Source organism: Primulina tabacum, chromosome 15 (genome assembly GCF_025594145.1).
Source record: "Primulina tabacum isolate GXHZ01 chromosome 15, ASM2559414v2, whole genome shotgun sequence".
NCBI classification, from domain to species: Eukaryota; Viridiplantae; Streptophyta; class Magnoliopsida; order Lamiales; family Gesneriaceae; genus Primulina; species Primulina tabacum.
The window spans coordinates 22953370-22974776 of record NC_134564.1 but is presented as its reverse complement, the minus strand read 5'-3'; positions in this window follow the sequence as shown (position 1 = coordinate 22974776).

The following is a 21407-nucleotide window of genomic DNA, read 5'->3' as shown; positions in this document are numbered from 1 at the left end:
AAATAATAGTATTCTCATGTATTGCATAAATGAACAAGCCCAACTTACAATCAAAGCTTAAGAATGGTGATTGAGGTGATTTTTCTTGATATGTTCAAGCTACAATTCAAAAATATCCCTATTCCATGGTTTTCATATCAAGAGCCCACGAGTTTAAGGAAAACTTGCATGACTAGGCTGCAATTTTCATGTACAACTCGATTATACCTTCAATTTAAGGTGTAGATGGATGTTGTGGCTGATTCTAGGAAGAAAAAAGAAGAAGCCTGGCTTTTTCTCTCAATATTTCGTGTTTGGAAATGAGAAATGAAGTAGTTTGTGGTCTTTTAAGTAAAAATCCGAACGTTTTCGCAGACCAGACACTGGGGCGGGGGCCTTTTTGGCTGCTGAGGCGCGTGCCCTGTTTCTGCATGGGCACTGGGGCACACCATTTTGGCCGTTGGGGGGTGCCCTGCTTGACTTTGTGCCCCTTTTTTCCTTTATCCAGTGCATTTGGGCGCCCTCCTCGAATTTTCATGCCTTTTGTTCCTTTCATCCTTTCCAAATCATTCATATGTCATTTATTTTCCCTTCTTCACTATCATGTTCATCAGTCATCATCTATACTCCCTCAAACATGTCCCTAATATCCATTATAACAATCTTCAACCTCCATCACCCAAATTCTCAATACTCATCACCTCCATATCTATCAATATTACAATATTTTTACACATCTCTATTTCAATATCAATGTATTTCGATCAATCCATATACATAATCAAAGCAAACATATTTCATATCATAAAACCATACTATATGCACCATATATCAGGATATATCGAATGTCTTAAATTTATTGTTATGAACATATTATATTAGTAATCATAGTCATACCAAATTAATTAGCAATGAGATCATTTGTAAGAATGATCTTTTATTAAATAAATTTTGTCTCATATCACATGAGTTGTAAACCCTTAACTAGTTGTATCCCATAACCATTTAGGATTACACAAGTATTGATTTCCATGTTCTAGTTGAGAGTTGAATTCAAAGAGTTGAATTTGATGATTAATTTTGATTGAGATCAAATATACAGCTTAGAAAGAAGTTTATAACTGAATTCCATATTTGAAAGTTATGAGAATTAACATGACTGCTAAATTTGTAAGAATAGTGCAAATGCCCAATTTAGTGAAAAAGTTTGAAAATAGGCAGCTGCAAAAAAATGAATGAGTGAAATTTTGATTTTTGAAATTTTCACTTTGTATCACAAAAATGAGTTTTTTTTTAATCTTCGTCGCATCGGTGATGTCTGATCGTCGATCAAGATTATGATGAAATCACAATCATGTATTGTTTGATAAATAAATTTTGAGTTTATTAGTCAAACAATAATTAGTAGATTTTTTACTTGTCATAATACACATGAGAGTTCTAGAATGGCTAGAGACTATTTGATAGATAACGACTTATTTAATCCTATCATATTTATTCAAAATTTGATAAGATAGACATGGGAAATTCGACAAGGTAAAATAACTAGTAAAAATCCAAGTATAACTCTAAAGAAATCTATAAATATAATATTACATGTCAATGTTATATGCTTGACATTTTCTTTATTCTATACACCACAAAATTGGCCACCATCTTGATTTCTTGATAAAGTTTCGCTAACCTTTCATACAACCGCTGACCACCATCGATTGTCGCCGCACCGCCACCGTGGTTCTGCCAGCTTCCAGACGTAAATCTCAACACGTAATTTTTCAAGTTTTCTAGTGTTAGAAGAAGAATAAAAAAGATTAATCGTGGACTTGATTCGGAGAATGAAGAAATATTTTTGATACATTAGATTGTTCGTGGAGATTTATAAGATGGGTTATCTGTGCTAAAAATCTGGAATATTTGGAGCCCAGGAGTAAGGTCCAAAAATACGACAACATAACCTAACTGCATGCAAATCTAGAAAAAAATGGAAAATGACTAATTAAATAGTTTTAATTGCATGAATTAATTATGATGTGCATGTTTAGATTTTTAAAATGTATTTTTATATTAGAATGCATAAATATGTGTTTCTAAAATGAGGTGTTTTGAGGTGTTTTTATACGCTTAGTCGTATTTTAAACTGTTAATTGATTTTCGATGAGAATAGGGACTTTTGATAACTCGTCTAATATTTTCATAAACATTCTTAAACAAAATATTTTCAATATTAACGAATGAGCCTAATATACTAGGTTAATGGGCCTAGCTTGTACCATTAGTTTTAATTAATAAATAATGCCAAAAACCCTTCCCAAACCCCACACAACTCATGCCCCTCACCCTAAAAGCAATACTAGGACTCTTCCTAGCTGAAGTACACGGCCACAAACACACAACAACTAAGGGTTTTCACGTGAACTTGGATAAAATATTCAGCAAGGGTCGCCTCTCCGCCAATGTTCCTCGCATCGCCAAGTTGTTTTCGTGCGTAATAAACCAAAGGCACGCCTTAATCTCTTTTTTCTCATATTTTACACCATAATATAAGTTTGATGGATGTTTGCATGAAAAATATGTTGCCCTTGTAATATTTTTCGTTTGTATGCCATGCTATGCCAAGAACTCATGTTTTTATGATTCAAAACTCATTCTAAGGATACCTAGAGGGGCTGCTATGATAGGTACACCAAAAAGATGAATTTCAGAGGGTTTAGAAAGCTTAAGTGAGGCTGAATAAGGGCTGGATGTGAGGGGTAAGGGGTGGAACTAAAATAGAATCCTTGTGGGCTAGGGTTCTTCTGCTAGAAGTCCTTGATGGCCATGGCTTCCAGGAGCTGTTAGGCAGGCTAAGAGACATAAGAGGGCTGCATGTTGGTCTTAGGGTGGTTGCACCAGGGGTGGTTCGAAGGGCAATGGCGATCGCGTGAGGCTTGGGAGAGCCGTGCACGCATTGGGTCGGGTTTGAGGGGATGTGAGTTCTAGGTCTTTTGAGCTCGGTCCAGAAGGGGTCCCTAGGGTTCGTTCATGGTCCTAGGAGGGTCAGAGAGGGTTTGGTTGGGCTGGTTAATGGCTAGAGCTGAAGGGGTGCATGGTTAGGAAGTCTAGGATTTTGTCATGTTAGAGCAGAATTTTCAGCAGATGTTCTAGGTTGTTCAAAGGCTTTAATGGGCTTGAATTGGTTTGTATAGGTGTTATTAAGCTTTGGTTCAAGTTTGGTTTTTCGAGTCCATATGAGTCAAAATCGAGATGTACGTTTATGTTTAAAAACAAATTGAAAAATTAGTCGAGAAGCTTAATTTTACGTCTAAGATATATTTATGAGCATATTTTAAGGTGCTATGTTAAGGTTGGAATGATTTGGATCGTCGTTTTAAGGTCTAAGGATAAATTGAGAAAGTTAGGGTTGCAGGCGCAAAATGGTCATTTTACACCTGAAAAATGTTGGACGTCCTGGCAGTGCTCCCAATGTTGTAATAAATGTAAAAAATTTTATTATAAATTTTTATGGAATTTTATGATAAAATTTTAATGCTAAAAGACATGTTGCATGTTTGGTTTAAAAGAAAAATGATTTATATATGCATGAATTTTTATAAGTGATGGAAATATGAAAAGTTGAAGGAGGTGAATTGATTGTGACTAATACGATGATATGTAAAGCCAAGGTTCAGTTGATGGGTGAGAGTGTCTTTGTTGTTCCCGCCCCGAGTACCGTGATAATACATAGATAGATCCATCGACCTATAGCTAATAGAAAATCACAATTGAGGATCTGAATTCAACAAATAGGGAAACATATACGTATATGATGAAAATAAATATGATATGATATGTTGAAAGGAAAATGTTAAAGTTTATGTTAATGAAAATCTATTTTATTAAAAGTATTTCCACTGTTGTTTGTGAATGTATATGTATTACTTGCTATCATGGTTAAGGTTTGTTGAGTCAATAGACTCACTAGGCATGATCGATGGTGGTGAGCATGATATTGATGTTAATAGAGGTCTTGATGGTTGAACTAGCTGGACTGAAGGTGCACACAACCCGAGGACCGTCGCTAGTTTTCTGCAAAGAAAATTACGTTTATGATTACTTAAAGATTTTTATGAATTATGATGCTTTTGAGAGGTTTTTAAGAGTGTGTTAGAGTTAAGTTTATTTTTGAAATAATGTTAGTTTAGGTTGGTTGACGTTTATGATTCTATGCTTTGAATTAGTTTCTTTTGGATTTTTAAATATTAGGTTGGTTGGTTTATTTTTAAGTGATGCAAATTATTTATATTTTAAATGTTTAGTATTTCGGCCGAATAAATTAGAAAAAAAAATTCTAGGACTTTTTAAGAAAAATGAGAAGTGGACGTTTCACCGGCGTTAATCATTAAAGGTAAATTTTGAATAAACGCTACACAACCGTCTACGTATATTAGTGTTTTAATAAAACCCTAATAAGCCGAGTTTGATAAAACCGATTAACCGAGAATCCATTTGTGTACATAGGGATGTCAATGGGTCCGGGTTTTACCCAGACCCGCAATGGACCCACGTGTATGGGGTGGGTTTGAGCATACTAAATGGGTCATGAGCGGGTCTCGGGTCCAATTTTTCAGACCCGTCCAGATATGGGGCGGGTCATGGGTCCTATAATACCTGCCTCATACCCGCCCCATATATGTGGATATAAATACTCTAGGAGTTTTAGTTTTATTAATTTTTATTTTTTAGTAGCTCACCTCATTCATAACGGTTTTAGTTATTCCTATGTCAATTGTTGCATTTGAATCTGTTTTTAGCAATAGTGGAAGAATAGTTAGTCCTTATCTTAGTAGACTTAATCCAACAACTTTGGAGGCATTGATGTGCTCGCGAATATGGTTGTGGGGTGAGGTGAAAGGTAAATAAATCACAATTTTATTTTGTTATTTTACTTTAATTTTAATTTTTTTACTGTACTTTCTCTTTTTAAATTACATTTTTTTTACAATTTGAAATTACAGTTTTATTTTTTCAATGTACTTTATTTATTTAATTTTGTAGTTAAATTTTCAAGTAGTTTACTAACTTATCCCACCATTCTTGATGAAGAGGAAAATGATCTCGAAAAATGTGTCTGAAATATTGTCTGCTCGCTGATTTTACATTGATCTGTTTAAATTATGTTTTATGACTTATTTTTGGGGATGTCAAGATTTTTTTGGAGAGCTACTAACTAAATTTTTTTTATGTAATTCTTTATGTCGTGAAAATATTTTGTTTATTATTATTAAGTGTTGTTGAAGACATTAATTAATTTTTCACAATGTTGTGTTTAGAGGCTTGTCGGTTTTATAATTCAGTCATGTGAGAAGAAAGATTACTTTTTTATTTTAAAAAAAATTCGGGTCTCACGGGTCTCACGGGTCTACCCGGCCCCGTTTCGTATTCGATGTGGGGTGGGTCCGAAGAATATTTAATCGGGGTGGGGCGGGTAATGGTCAAAGTTTTTTTCATGGGGAGGGTCTTGGGTTTAACCAAACCCGTCCCATACCCGCCTCATTGACATCTCTATGTGTACAAATCAGAATATCTATTTTTGAATACTCATCATATCCACCCGGAATTAAACAGGTCAGGTTTTTTTAAAATTGAAAATGCTTTATCTAATCAACATTTTTAGAATCATATTTTGTATTTATAAAATTGATTTTGAAATAAATCTACATGTAGAAATCTCTACTTAGTTTTGCTTTACATTTGTGCAAAATTTGACTCCCTATATCCATTACACATCAGATTGTTGGGATAATCGATTTTCTCATGTTCTACGCAACGTAAATTTTAAAATTTTTTATTTGACATTCAAATAATGGCTTTGGACACTCGTATGATTTAAACGATAAATAAACATTCATCGGGTGTTTATGAATTTACTTTTAGTGAATTAATCACTTTAGCACAATTTTTATGGGTTAGCGGAAATAGCTCTTTAGTATTCCCTGCGAACGTTCTTCTTAAACTCTTTTCTTCAATTCTCCTAATCTGGTCTATGACTGGATCGCTTGTTCTTCTTCTAAATTGTACTAGAAATTTAGAAGAGCTTTTGACGTTTGAGAGCAAAAATCAAGAGGTGGCTCAAACCTTTATGTGAGGCCCGGGGCCGAAGAGGGCGGGGGGTGATCGCCGGTGCCATGAGGTTGCACGGACAATGAGCAGCTCCTGGCAGGCTTCTAGGTGGAGGGAACATTAATGAACCGATCCCACACCGGAATGAGAGGGATTCCGAGACTGTTCAATGTAATGGACTGTACAGTTGAAGAGGGCTTAAAAGATTTGATATGTACTACTCATATCACGAAGGTGCATCTTCTTTTCGGTAGCTCATCACATAATAACTCCAAAGTTAAGCGTGCTTGACTTGGAAAAATTTTGGGATGGGTGACCTCCTGGGAAGTTTCCCAGGGTGCGTGTGAGTGAGGATAAAGCACGCTGGAAAGACTCGTCTTGGTACAGTGAGGACAGTCGTCAAATTTGGGGCGTTACAAGTGGTATCAGAGCCGACCTCTCTTAGTACGGTGTGGTTCGGGGACGAACCAAGCGGAAGCTGGTGGGCATGTGAGGCCCGGGGCCGAAGAGGGCGGGGGGTGATCACCGGTGCCATGAGGTTGCACGGACAATGAGCGTCTCCTGGCAGGCTTCTAGGTGGAGGGAACATTAATGAACCGATCCCACACCGGAATGAGAGGGATTTCGAGACTGTTCAATGTAATGGACTGTACAGTTGAAGAGGGCTTAAAAGATTTGATATGTACTACTCATGTCACGAAGGTGCATCTTCTTTTCGGTAGCTCATCACATAATAACTCCAAAGTTAAGCGTGCTTGACTTGGGAAAATTTTGAGATGGGTGACCTCCTGGGAAGTTTCCCAGGGTGCGTGTGAGTGAGGACATAAGCACGCTGGAAAGACTCGTCTTGGTACAGTGAAGACAGTTGTCAAATTTGGGGCGTTACACCTTATCTTTTGTGAAGTGGTCGAAAAATTCGAGGGAGGATGAGATGGATTCTCAAAAATTTAGTGTGTTGGAGGCTAGGGTTTATGGCCTCCTTAATATAATATGAATCTTTAACCTAATTACATTAATTATGGGTTAAGGGTTCCTTAATTAAATTTAACGGACTTAGTTAATTAATTGGACTAGTCTAACTAGTTTAATCATTTATTATATTAAAGTCCATTAAGAACTTTAATTATTTAGCATGTTTAACTTGTAATCATACAAGACCATTATACATACTTCCCACTACATTTAATTTAATCTTTTATAAACTCAACCTTCGAGTTTAATATTTTAAATCCCAAAATTTATAAATTCAACTCCTTGAATTTATTCACTTTAAATTTTAATTATCATAAATTCAACTCCTTTAATTTACTATATCATACTTTTATATAAATTCAACTCCTTGAATTTATTGTCTCAACAGGAACAAATAATCCAGTGATTGTGTGACCCTTAATGATTTAGGGATACAGCTAGACGCGTGTTCACAACTATTTGTGATTCAGGACATCTTCTTTTATTCGGGATTACCCTAATTTTTCTCATTCCATCTACCAAAATTTGATCATGAGAATGTCAGAATTCATTTTCTAATTATACCCATGAAATCATGGTAAAAGCGTTTAGTAGAATCGTCCGATTATTCCCTAGGTATCACTGATAGTGCCTGCAAGAATCAATCGGTTATGATTAACATATAGTAGGTTCCTTCATCTCATATATTCCAATCGAATCTGCAACCATTGGTTCATCGAGGGTTGCATATTAGATTCGGTAGCTATGTGATAAAATCCTGAAATATGCATAGTGTCATCGCATGCACAACTAAAGAATCATTGTCCATAATGTAAATATTACACTATGGCCAGAGATTTCATGTACTACTATTTTGTTAGATCACATAAGATATCAACACCCGTAGGTGAGCGATGAATTCTCGACTACAATGCATGGGCTCTTACACATGTTGTAGAACACAAAATCAGTACACGTAAACCCATGCATTTATTAAAATTTTTAATTATTTATTTAGTTTTTAAAATGATTTTTAATGATGCATGATTTATGATTTTGCATTATTTTAAATTATTACATGTTTATTTGATGCACGTTAAAACGTTTTCTTGAGTTTTATGTTTCAAGCGAATATTCGATACATGATCGGGATAGGAGGCCGGAGATGATTTAGGCGGTATGTGGTATTTTATTTCAAGTCAAGAAAAATGGTATTTTTAATCGATTTATGAAATTTTAAGCATTTAAAACCTAATTTAGTTTATTAGGTGATTTTAATATTTTAAGCTTTTCAAAAATACCAATTTGAATAGTTGGGGAATTTTAAATCTTGAAAGTTTAGCACTTGTGCATTTTATTTAAAATTAGGGGTTGTTAATTGGTTATTAGTATTTTTAATAATCTAATTATCCCCTAATTAACTCCCTAATCTATACACACACACACTTACATGCACATACACACCCACTCGGCACACACTAACACACACTTCCATTTTCTCTCTTTTAGGTAGAACTAGGGTTCTTAGAGTTACAGTAGCAGCCACCCCTTTCCCTTGCAAATTTCTGGAGATTTACGTCCTTTTTGCGAGCAAGGATCGTGTACCAAGCGTCTCCCGGTCATCCCCCGTAATCCACCGCGTCGGTATTCGTTTTTAACGCAAAGGCATGTATAATCTTTCATTTTTCGCATCGATCTTGTCATAGTAAAATATTTTGATACATATTGTATGTAAAAACCGTGTATGTTATATAAAAATTGGAGCGTTGATGCTTGGAACGATTTTGGAACAAAATTTTAGATCTCAACACTGAATTTGCTGTCATTTTGAATCCTGCAAATTTTTGATCGATTTTCTTGAAAAACTTTCAACATATAAAATGTAGTATTATCCGATACCTTCGATTTGACCTTAAATTCGTAATTTTCGGACAAGAAACGAGTGTGACTGCTCAAACTGTGACGTTTTCAAAATGTGTTCTTCATGTTTTCTTGAGGTTTATTGGTTGCAGGCTTCGCTGGGAGTCGCCGAGTGGTCATTGCTGCGATTAGGTATGTCGTGCATTGTGATCAGACGTTTTTGGTGTTTTGTTCGGGTCGGTAAGGGTTTTGTTACAGTAGAAGTCATAGGGAAGCGAATGGGTAGAAGATGACCATTTTTGGGTTTGAGTCGCGTAGGGTTAGCGTCGCAGCGATGTATCTGGAGCTCTGCAGCGCCTGAGGTTCATGTCCAGTAGCGCCGCGGCGCTGGGATGTAGCGCCTAGGTGCTTAACCAGCGCTGCAGCGCTACTCTATAGGCGCCTAGGCGCTGGTCCAGGAATTGGAGATCTTTAGGTTTAAGTGCTATTGCCTCGTTTGTGTATTAATATGTCGTTATGTCCAATATTAGTGAGGGTTAGATTAGTGGTTACGAAGTTTGGATAGGAAACGTTGCATTATGGTTTAAGTGAGATCCGTGTCTTCCATTGCTTGGGAAATGTTCATACTCCATATCAGGATTGTTTCGGGGTTCGATGTCATGGTCTAGTATGATGGTTAAAAATGGTAAAAGTCCCGAATGGTCTAGAAAGTCATAAGTTATTTAATTACTTTGATAGCAAGTATGATTGTTATGGTTAAGTTACGGAACTTAAGGTGCATGATTAATGTGTTAGTATGTGCAGCAGTAGCCCAGGCGAGATCCAATGAAGCCCTCAACATTCTGTAAGTATGTTCGACGTGCAAAAAGAAAATGTTTTATGTTTTTGAGATATGCTAATTGTTTTGTGATCAATTATGAACGGGTTTGGAAGCCGGATAACATGTCCGAGGACCTCTCCACCCCGTAAAGCATGACCAGGTTATGATCAGGATTGGGAAGCGGTAAAGCATGATCAGGGACCCATCCACCCGGTAAAGAGAGACCGGGGATCTTATGTATGTGGGAGTGGACGTTCGGTTGAAAGGCTGTGATGATCCCTGCCAGCCCAGTACTATGGTTTAGTCTGATCAGGCGCATTATATTATACGTCACTTGCTTTGAAACATATCTCTATGCAAAATGACGATGATTATGCATGTTTAAGTATGTATGATGCAAGCACGTTTATGAAATGATATCACTTATATGTTTATGTAAGTATTTTCAGAGTTTAAGTATGTATGTGCTACTTTAAAATGCATGTGGTTTTATTATGTATTACTTGCTATTCTCAGTTTATACATATTGAGTTTTTAGACTCACTAGACTTGATCGATGCAGATGATGATGCTTTTGAGCAAGCAGGAGGTGCTGACCAGTGAGCTTGCTCGGACTGTCTGCAGTGCAAACCCGGGGGCCGCCCAGTTTACGAAATGATTTCATGCATGATAAAATATTAAAATACTCTTATTATTTTTAGATTGTTGGCAAACAAATTTATTTATTTTTAGCTCTTGTATGCTTCTTGGACGATTCCAGATTAGTATTTTTATTGCGTTGACTTTAATTAATTTTATGCATTTAAAAATATTTAAGATGTAGTTTTTATTTTATTTTTTCACTTTCAAAAATTCTAGTTGATTTATTTAGTAAGCAAAATTTTTATTTTCCACAAATTTTAAGTAGTTTTAAAGTACGGTATGTCACACATGTCGCTATTGCGCCCAACCTCGCCACCTTATAACCCTTGCGTAGTTGGTAAATGAATCAAAGCAAAATCCTTGTATGTAGAGCCTCGTTGTTTTCCTAGGTCGTAAGAACTAATGATGTACAATCACAAATACAGACTTTTCCCCTCGATAAATAATAACCACTTGGAAAGTCTAAGAGAGGGTTGTTCAGTACAATCAGCATATGATTACCTATATGCATGATTGAACATCTCTATGTCTTTATCATGAAATACGGTACACAACATCATAGATATTAGTCTCAAGCTCAAGTGACATTTATCCATATTTTTAGGCGGCTGAATAGATGTTGCGACTTTGATTGTTTCACTCCCAAAAGCAGGTTGTCCACAAGTAGTATAATTCGGTGATTCCGAATATCGTATCTACAGGGAAGCTAAGGTAATTACAAGTCCACTGCAATGTCTTTTTGTTTTTGTTTTTGTTTTTTTCGTTTAACTCTTTGAATCTTTAATTGATAATTTTTAATTGTCAAATTTTAATTTAAGTAGTTGAGATTAAAGGATCCACTCTTAGTAATTTAATAAAGTTAACATTAACGAACATTATTGAAATCCACTTAATAAAATGGTTCCAATATATATTAAATAATCATATTTATATTATGTTATATATTATTATCTTATAAGTATATAATATATATCAAAACTTATAAATATTGTCAAGTATTTATTATGCTATATATATATTTGTAAACACTAAATCAAGATTCTCACTTTAAATGGTTGGTAAAAATAAACAAACATTTAAATGGTACCAAGAAATTAATATTATGATATATTCATATATAATAAATCAAGACATCCACTTTAAATTGTTGGTAATACCAAACTAACATTTAAATGATTCCAAGAAATTAATATTATGATATATTCATATATAATAAATCAAGGCATCCACTTTAAATGGTTGGGAATACCAAACTAACATTTAAATGGTTCCAAGAATTTAGTGTAACATATAACAAAAATAAATCAAAACTCCCACTTATAAGTAGGGTATAATAATGTTTAAAGAAATAAATATAACATAAACAATAAATAATGATTAAATAGTATAAAACATAGATTCTTAACTTTTAATAACCTTATTATCATGCCAAGAGTTTCAGCTTTTCATCTCAACTTTGGGAAGTTAGCTACTCATTATTCAAAATGTAAAACTTTGAATATGAAATTAACATGCTAATTATATTTAATTGAAGAAATAAAGAAAAAATAAAGAGAGAAATGTTATGAACTCAAAGGTTTGTTCATAGAATGAGTGATATCCCAATACATTACAATGCACCCCTATTTATAGCCAAATTTGGGGAGACAATCACAAATAAAATATTATTTTTTTACATATAAGTCTTCATTGGTGTTCCAAGAAATTAATATTTTAATACACATCACTTTTGAAAATCTTCCCATCCAAATTTTCTTCTCCACATAAAACAAAACATGTAGATAATTGAGTTGTTTGAATTGTAGTATTGTTTTTAACCATTTGACCAAGGAATTTGAGAGATATGGTCAAAATGCTAGAGCATGGTAAAACTGCCACATCTTTGGTAACTTTATTTGTTGCTTAATTTGATCTCACTTGTGTGAAAATTTTTATCTTATGCATGCCACAAATATTGTAGATATTAACATCAACTTTCCACAGGTCCAAGAATCATCTTAATCCCATTTGCAACGCCAAGGTTATTCTTGTTTTATCGAACCTGTAAAAATAGTAAAAACTTATAATTACACAACAACTTATATTTTATACAATTTATTATAAAACATTTAATATTTAAACATTTAATAAAACAAAAACTATAAATTTATATTATAAAACATTTAATTAATATACAATTTTTTATCTTTATCAATAGATTATGAACAATTTTAGAATATTCAGTGTTTATAAATGAGTTTCAAGATTAAATTACGATTTATTTTTATGAAAGTATAATCAAGGACTTTATATATGTCGAATGCATGGGTATACAGATAAACTAAAACGAAACCATGAAACGTAAATTATATGAAAATAAAGACTGTTAATTACAACCGAGCCAATAAATTCCTTATCCAACTGTTGGCTTACATGGTATCTATTCTAACAATCTCTCACTTGCCCTAAAGCCAACTACCCATAAACTTTAATCTTATTGTTTCATGATGCTTTACAAACAATGGCTATGTCAAGGACTTTGTAAGTGGATTAGCAACGTTATCTGCAGAGGCGACTCTCTCGACTGAAATATCTTCCCTTCCCACAATCTCTCGGATGATGTGGAATTTTCTCAGTATATGTTTTGATCGCTGATGAGAGCTTAGTTCCTTTGCTTGTGCAACGGTACTAGTGTTGTCGCAGTACACCAAGACTAGATCAACTCTATAATGGCCCGAAAATTCGTGTTTGAAAATTTGCGAAAAAATTAAAAATTTTCTTTTTAAAATAATTAAAATGCCTCATTCACAAAATAAATTGATAAATCAAGTTTAATGTGTAAAAATAGCAGCGGAAGAAATTATTGCTCACAAAATAACAAGTAAAGTAATCCAACAACTGATAAAAATGTTTGAGCATAAAAATGGCAAGTGCTGTAAATGAGGTCCTCGGGTTCCACTACTGCCGACCCAAGCTAGCTCACTGGTCCCCGCCCTCGGCCCCGACATCATCAGTACCTACAACAATCAAGTCTAGTGAGCCTAAAGACTCAGCATGCATATATCGTAAATAACGAGTAAATAATATAATAAAGTTGCAAGGGAGTAAAAATATCATGTCATGAGGCATAACGTGAAAATAACTTATCATGAGCAATTATAATACGTGCATAACTGACTGAAAATCATAAGTGAAATGTTTGCTCCATAGAGCCCTGTAATGAAATAGCATGTAATAATTTTCTGGTGAGATTATGGTCTACGCAAGTGGCCCCTGCACTGAACTGAACTGACCGATAACTGGCGATCGGGTGAAATAATGAACGTCTGATCAGACTAATGCCACAGTATACTGGGTGGAACTTAAGTGAACTGGCCGGTAACTGGCGACCGGATAATACAATGATCCCATGATAGTGAAATGGCCACAAGCAATATCACATAAATCTCAAAACTGAATATTTTATATTTTTATGCACGTAATATAATTAAATGTCATGATGAAATATCCTGTATTATTTTACCACATGGATTGGATCATTCCCAGGCTCGCTGCGACCTAAATTTATCATGAAAATATGCAAATGATTTTCTTGACCAAACTTTGTAATTGAATCCAAAAACGAGACAATTACGCCCAACGACTTCGTATTTAATCATGACTCTGTGCCAACACCGAACCAACACCGAACTATCATTTAGTCATGATTAAAATACACCTAAAATGACGAAATAATGCTCCAAAAATGATGCAAGTCGAAATTTTGGTGAATGGAGGCCAAAACATGAAATGCTCTTTCGAGAGTCAATTTGGCACATCGCACAGTAATTTCTCGTACGACCTCTAAAATGATCCGAATCACGAACGGCCAAAAACATAACCTTCCCAACTCGATGAGGCACGGTCCAGTACAAGGCCATAGGCTAAAAGCGAACCAAGAAACCGAACGAGCCACTGAACCGAAGCAGCAAGTTGCTGTCCACAAAATACAGCAGCTGTGCTTTGGTTTCCTTGCGTCGTTTGCGAGGCTAATGGCCATTGGCGCTTGAGCCACTGACCAGAACCTCTTAACAAAATCCTAGGGTATGGTTTGAACCATGGCTAAGGGCCAGAGGACAAACAAGATCCACACCATTCCACCAAAAACCGAACAACACATGCAGTAGGGGAAAGGGGCCGAGGGGCTGTTCTTGTTTCTTTAATTAAAAACCGATTCAACCATGGACCAAGCCTCAAAAGGGCGACTTGGTCACGTCTTAGACATCACAAGGAGAGGTTCTAACCATGGCTATAGCCCTTAGGGAAGCCAATATCAGATCCATTTCCCTTTGACAGCAACATGAGAAAATCGATCACAAAAAGGGGCATGCATGGGGAGTTGTTGTCATTTCTGATTTCCAGCATGTATGGGGCTTGAACTAATGGACCAACATGATCCTAAAATGTCCTAGTACATGTCTAGATGCAGATTTGGGAGCCTGGACACGATTCATCCACCTAAAACACCAAAAACAAGTGAACCGTGAGGAGCACAAGGAAGGGCCGAAAATCTGCATCTTTTATTTTCAAAGTTCTTGATATATTTCGGTTATGCCATGGAAATAATGATCATATAATGTTTAAAAAATGTTAATATGACTTGATTGAAGAGCAAGGAATAATATAAACATGCCTGGTTTCGTTTGAAAGGAAAACGAACGAATCGACGACGCGGCGCGGAGGAGACGGAGTGCTTCGCTACTTTGTTTTCTTTCTCGGTTTTCTCTCCTATTTCTTGCTATGTGGCTCACGATTTTTACTATGAATCCTCTCTGAATTTCGGTGATGAGGGATGGGGAATGATGGTTAGGAGAGTGAGGGAAAGGGGTTGCAATATAAGAGGGATGGCAAGACCAAGTCTACCTCTCTTTTGAATTTGAAATGGTTGATATCAAAATGATTTTTGGAGGGATAGATGGGGTGCCAATGACCGACTCAACATGGCTAGATAGAGGTTGATTATTAATTAAATGGTGATCAAAATGAAAGGATTATCCTACTAATAAATAACAAGGAAAGGATCAAAGGTGGTGAGTTGTCAAGGAATTGTTATCTCACCAAGGGGTGGCCGAATATCATCAAATAAATGGAGGGGAAATATTGTTTAGTTAGTGTATTTTTAAACCTTTAGAGCCTTACCTATTTTTTAAATAATTTAGTGAATTAACACATTAATTATGGAACCTAACTGAACTTATTTCCTACTCACCTCAAGTTACTTAAATAATTCCTTAAACCTCCTTTTAACTTAAATTAACTTACTAGCTAGCTAAAATAAACTCTAGGAATGTTTTCTTAATTTTAAATTTTATCTCAAAACTCCAACTCCAGTCCGGCCTCACTGAATTAACCTAAAAGATAAAAAAATTAAACTACTGCATAAAATAATTAACTTTAAAGAAAAGCATTTAAATACTCATGCAAATAAATCATTTTAATTTAAAATACTAGAATTATGCATAGCTTATACGTAGTCTAATTTACGAGTTCTACAATTCTCCCCCCCTTAAAAGAAATTTCGCCCTCGAAATTAAAACTTACAGAATAACTCGGGGTACCGACTCCTCATTTCTGGCTCAGACTCCCACGTAGCTTCCTCCTTTGAATGGTTGAGCCATTTGACTTTCACTCGCTTTACTAGCTTGTTCCGAAGCTTCTTCTCCTGTCTGTCTAGGATCTGCACTGGTCTCTCTTCATAAGACAGGTTCGGAGTAAGCTGCAACGGCTCAAAGTTCAAGACATGCGAAGGATTTGCCATGTACTTCCTCAGCATGGAGACATGGAACACATTGTGTACTCCGGCTAGATTCGGCGGAAGAGCCACACGATAAGCTAACGTCCCAACTCTGTCGAGGATCTCAAATGGTCCAATGAATCTCGGACTGAACTTTCCTTTCTTCCCAAATCGCATGACACCCTTCATAGGTGCTACCTTCACGAAAACATGGTCGCCAACGACAAACTCTAGGTCTCTCCTCCTCTGATCCGCATAACTCTTCTGTCAGCTCTGAGCAGTCCTCATCCTATCACGGATCTTGACTACTACATAGGCAGTCTACTGAATAATATCTGGACCCAACTCTGCTCTCTCTCCTACTTCATCCCAATGAACAGGAGATCTGCACCTGCGGCCATATAGTGCTTCATACGGAGCCATACCAATAGACGACTAGAAGCTGTTGTTATAGGTGAACTCCAATAATGGCAAGTTCGACTCCCAACTCCCAGAGAAATCAATCACGCAAGCACGGAGAAGATCTTCCAAAATCTGAATAACTCGCTCTGACTGCCCATCTGTCTCAGGATGGAAAGCTGTGCTAAACAGCAACTTCGTACCAAAGGTCGAATGCAAACTCTTCCAAAATGAGGAAGTGAATCTGGGGTCTCTGTCAGATACGAGAAACTGGAATACCATGAAGTCGGACTATCTCCCGGATATACAACTCTGCATACTGAATCATGGTGAAAGTCGTCTTAATAGGCAAGAAGTGCGCTGATTTGGTAAGACGATCTACAATCACCCAGCTAGCATTTGATCCTCTGACTGACTTCGGCAAACCGGTCACGAAGTCCATGGTAACATTTTCCCACTTCCACTCGGGAATAGGAAGAGGCTTGAGGAAACCTGCTGGTACTCTGATGCTCCGCCTTCACTAACTAGCAACTCAGACACTCGGATACAAATCGTTTGATGTCTTTCTTCATCCCAGGCCACCAATACAATGACTGCAGATCTCGGTACATCTTCGTACTCCCTGGATGAATAGAGTACGGCGACATGTGGGCCTCTGATAGAATATCTGCTCGAATAGAACCACTGTTGGGAACCCACATCCTGTCTCGGTATCTCACAATACCGTCGCTGACTGAATACAAGACACTGCCCTTGGCCTCATCTCTCTGCTTCCACTTTGCTAACTGCTCATCTGCTGACTGACCACTGTGAATACGGTCAAGGAGAGAGGACTGAATAGTCAAGGTAGATAGACGGGGAACTCTACCTCGAGGATATGACTCTAGATCAAACCTCTGCATCTCCAGCTGAAGAGGTCTCTGAATCAGTCAAATGAGCCATCACTGCGACTTTTCTGCTCAATGCATCCGCAACTACATTAGCTTTACCCGGGTGGTAGCTAATGTCACAGTCGTAATCTTTCACAAGCTCCAACCAACGCCTCTGACGCATGTTCAGCTCCTTCTGCGTAAAGAAATACTTGAGGTTCTTGTGGTCGGTAAAGATCTGACACTTCTCTCCATACAAATAATGCCTCCAAATCTTCAAGGCAAAAACTACGGCGGCCAACTCTAGATCATGGGTAGGGTAGTTCTTCTCATGGATTTTCAGCTGTCGAGAAGCATACGCTATCAACTTCCCATGCTGCATCAATATAGCGCCCAAACCGAGCTTCAAAGCATCGGTATACAAAACAAAATCTCCGGGCCCTGACGGCATGGCCAAAACTGGTGCTGAGATAAGAGCTTGCTTCAAAGTATCAAAGCTCTTCTGACACTCCTCGCTCCACACAAATTTAGCATTCTTCTTGGTCAACGATGTGAGTGGAACGGTAATAGAGGAGAATCCATTAATGAACTTCCGATAATATCCTACTAGCCCAAGAAAACTACGGATCTCTGCTGCATTCTGCAGCACAACCCAATCTCTGACTGCGGCAACTTTCGCTGGGTCTACCTCAATACCACTGCTAGAAACAATGTGGCCTAAGAACGCCACCTTCTCTACCCAGAATTTGCACTTACTGAACTTTGCGAATAACTTGTGCTTCTGCAAGGTCTGCAGCACTATGGTCAGATGTCTGCTGTGATCCTCTTGATTCTTGGAGTAGACGAGAATGTCGTCTACGAATACTATCACAAACTGGTCAAGATACGGCTGAAAATACGCGATTCATGAAATCCATGAAGATCGCTGGCGCATTCGTCAGACCGAACGGCATCACAAGGAATTCATAGTGGCCATAACGAGTCTTGAAAGCAGTCTTGGAAACATCAGCATCTCTCACCCTCAACTGGTGATAACCGGAACGCAGATCTATCTTGGAAAATATCGAAGCTCCCTGCAACTGGTCAAACAAGTCCTCGATCCTCGGAAGTGGGTACTTGTTCTTCACTGTAACCCTGTTCAACTCCCGGTAGTCAATACAAAGCCTCATAGATCCATTCTTCTTCTTCACAAATAAGACTGGCGCGCCCCATGGTGAAAAACTCGGGCGAATTAACTCCTTATCTAGAAGTTTCTGTATCTTCTTCTTAAGCTCTGCCATCTCTGTCGGTGCTAGTCGGTACAGTGCTTTGGAGATCGGAACCGTACCTGGCATAAGCTCAATAGAAAACTCCACCTCTCTCTCGGGTGGCATACCAGAAACGTTTTCAAGAAAAACGTCTAAGAAGTCTCTAACAATCGGAACATCTGCGGCTGACTGACTGGGTGCCTTGGGGACAGATACAAAGGTTGCTAGAAACTGCCCGACACCCTCTATGCATGAGCTTCCTAACCTTGACATAAGGAATAATGCGCGGTAAAGGAAAGTACCTGTCTGGCTCAAATAAAAATTGTGTCATTCCAGGCGGTCGGACTAAAATAGATCTCCACTAGAAGTCAATCAAAACTCTGTTCCGCAATAGTCAGTCCATCCCTAGGATGATGTCAAACTCTGGCATCGGCAACACGATCAGATCCGCATAAATGAGGTTGCCATGGAGCTCAAGATCTATGTCTCGGATCACATTGGTAGCTGCCATCTCCTCACCAGAAGGCAATACTACTGAATAGGCTACATCTAACCCAACGGTCTTGACCTTGAGGAAATTAGCAAAGACCTCCGAAATAAATGAGTGAGTGGCCCCTGAATCTATCAAGGCCTTCGTAGCGGAACCAGATATAAATATTCTCCCTGAAAGGTTGGAATACTAAACTGAACCCAATAATCACAAGAACTAACTTATAGACATGCAAAGGTCAAAGTTCTTCTAACTTAAATTTCTAAAATAATACTGAGTAGAGCATGCAATCCTACTGCAATTCTATGTTCAAAAATCTTAACCCACCTGTCATAAGCATGGTCTCCGGGTTCGTCTCCGTCGCATGCAGGGCAAAAACTCTGCCTTGGGTAGGCAGATTCCTCTGAGGGCACTGTAGAAGTAAGTGTTCTGGACTACCACACTTATAACACTTCCCTGAACCAAACATGCATGCTCCAGGATGGCGGCGTGAGCACTTAGAGCAAATTGGGTGCTCAAAAGTCCTCGGGGCTGGGCGTCCCCGCTGCTGCTGCTGCTGCTGACCTCTGTTTCTAGGCGGGCCATGAAAAGGCCTCTTGTTCTGCTGTTGATGCTGCTGAGGAGAAGGGCGGTGTGATACCTGAACTGGGCGCTTGCCCTGGCCGTCTCTCTCGATATCACGCTGATCCTGCTCTGCGGCTAGAGCTTTGGAGACAGCGACCTCATAAGTAGTAGGGTCAGACACCCTAACATCACGGCGCAAGATCGGCCGTAGACCCACCAAGAAATGCATCAACTTGGCTTTAGCATCATTCGCGATCAGGGGCACAAAATGACAACCCCTCTCAAACTTACGGATAAACTCCGTAACAGTCAGATCTCCCTATCTCAGGCTCATAAATTCTGTGGTCAACCTGGTGCGCACCTCCTCAGTGAAATATTTGTAGTAGAATACCTTTGTGAAGCGTGTCCAGCTCAGCGTAGCCAAGTTCAGGGCTACTGACTGCTCCTTCCCACCATAAGCGGGCATCTCCTCCAAATAAGTAGGTGGCACATCAGACTCTGTCTGCATCTCCAAGCTCCATGAACTCGAAGATAACCTCGAGGGACTTGATCCAGCCCTCGGCAACCATGGGATTCGTCGTCCCTGAAAACTCCTTAGGATGCATCTTCATGATCTCTCATAGACAGCCTCGGGCCCTGTCGGCCTCGTCGCCACAGCATGGTTCCCCCCAAACTGTGCGAAGAACTGAGTCATCCCAACTAGCATCTGAGCATTCATGTCAGGTGGAGGGGGTGGTGGAGGTGGTAAGTCTCTCTCCTGCCTCTGCTCCTCCCTGTCCTCATGGCGAGGCACATCATTTCTAGTGCGCTCGAGAATGCGTCTAGGGGGCATACTGTTTCATACATAACCCATACGTAACCAACATGCATAATTTCATAATTTATTTAAATTTTAATACTGAACAATAAAAATCTTGACGTAAAATAATTCATGAAAACATGCTGTTAAATAATTCATGCTTTGAATAAAATGCGTAAATGTAAAACTTACAGACTGAAGACGTGACTTCATGAGATTCTCGTGGTCAGTAGTAGTATAACCCTTTACAGAACCATTGCTCTGATACCAGCTATAATGGCCCTAAAATTCGTGTTTGAAAATTTGCGGAAAAATTAAAAATTTTCTTTTTAAAATAATTAAAATGCCTCATTCACAAAATAAATTGATAAATCAAGTTTAATGTTTAAAAATAGCAGCGGAAGAAATTATTGCTCACAAAATAACAAGTAAAGTAACCAACAACTGATAAAAATGTTTGAGCATAAAAATGGCAAGTGCTGTAAATGAGGTCCTCGGGTTCCACTACTGCCGATCCAAGCTAGCACACATGTTCCCCTCCCTCGGCCCCGACATCATCAGTACCTACAACAATCAAGTCTAGTGAGCCTAAAGACTCAGCATGCATATATCGTAAATAACGAGTAAATAATATAATAAAGTTGCAAGGGAGTAAAAATATCATGTCATGAGGCATAATGTGAAAATAACTTATCATGAGCAATTATAATACGTGCATAACTGACTGAAAATCATAAGTGAAATGTTTGCTCCATAGAGCCTTGTAATGAAATAGCATGTAATAATTTTCTGGTGAGATTATGGTCTACGCAAGTGGCCCCTGCACTGAACTGAACTGAACTGAACTGACCGGTAATTGGCGATCGGGTGAAATAATGACGTCTGATCAGACTAATGCCACAGTATACTGGGTGGAACTGAACTGAACTGACCGGT